The sequence below is a fragment of the Oratosquilla oratoria genome, unplaced genomic scaffold (genome assembly GCF_046742065.1).
Source record: "Oratosquilla oratoria isolate Oo_2021 unplaced genomic scaffold, ASM4674206v1 SCAFFOLD74, whole genome shotgun sequence".
Classification (NCBI taxonomy): domain Eukaryota; kingdom Metazoa; phylum Arthropoda; class Malacostraca; order Stomatopoda; family Squillidae; genus Oratosquilla; species Oratosquilla oratoria.
This window is the reverse complement of record NW_027467738.1, coordinates 248,935-250,000: the sequence shown is the minus strand read 5'-3', so window position 1 is coordinate 250,000 and position 1,066 is coordinate 248,935.

The window sequence follows — 1,066 nt, the reverse complement described above, 5'->3', positions numbered from 1 at the left end:
GTCGTGACGTCATATCTTTTCTTCTAATTGGCTGGTCCTCAGTCGTGACGTAATATCTCTTCTTCTGATTGGCTGGGTGACAGTTTCAAGCAAGCAAGCAAGATGACATGATTATCAGAATTTTATAAGTATATAGATATAAGATGATGCATTTTCTTTTGGTCGATATCATTATAATTACCTAGGGAGTGGGTGGAATTTTCTTTTTTCTTCTTCTTTTTTCTAATGTACTTTATTTTTTACCTGTAGCTTTTTTGGGGGTTATATATCTTTCAGTTATTTATTTATTCATTTTTCTCCCTCACACTCATTGTTATCATGCGATATCTGATTAAAGTTTGCAGCATTGTATATCTTTAACTGCTGCTGATGTGGGTAACCCTGCTTTGGTACTCAGAATAGCCAACAATGGCTTGTGATCTGTCACTAGTGTAAACTGTTGTCTACCATATAAGTACATATGGAATTTCCTTATTACATACACCAATACTAAACCCTCTTTCTCTATCTGAGAATAGTTCATTTCTGCTTTGTTCAATGCCCTGGAAGTAAATGCTATTGATCTCACTCTACCATCCAGCATGGCATGTGCCAGTACGGGCCTTACACTTATCGACGATGCATCACAGACCAATATGACAAGTAGATCCTTTTGAAAATGTACAAGGAAATATGGAGAGGATATTTCCTTTTTTATTTGCTCAACAGCTTCCTGACATTGTATTGACCAGTGTCATGGCACTTCTTTTTTGAGCAGTTCATGCAATGGATGAACAGTTGTTGCTAAATCCTTTAGAAATGTGCTATAAAAGGTAAATAGCCATAGGAATGACTGTAATTCTTTCACATTTTCGGGCGTCTTGGCATCCTGAATTGCTTTTACCTTGTCTTGGGTCTTGTGTATACCCTATCCATCTATGGTAAACCCCAAGTACTCTACTGATGGTATTTGCAATAGACACTTATTTTCGTGTACCTTCAGACCTTTTTCCTGCATGCACTGCAGCACAGTTTTCAACCTGGTCTGGTGTTCATGGGTATCTTTACCAGCTATCAAAATAACATC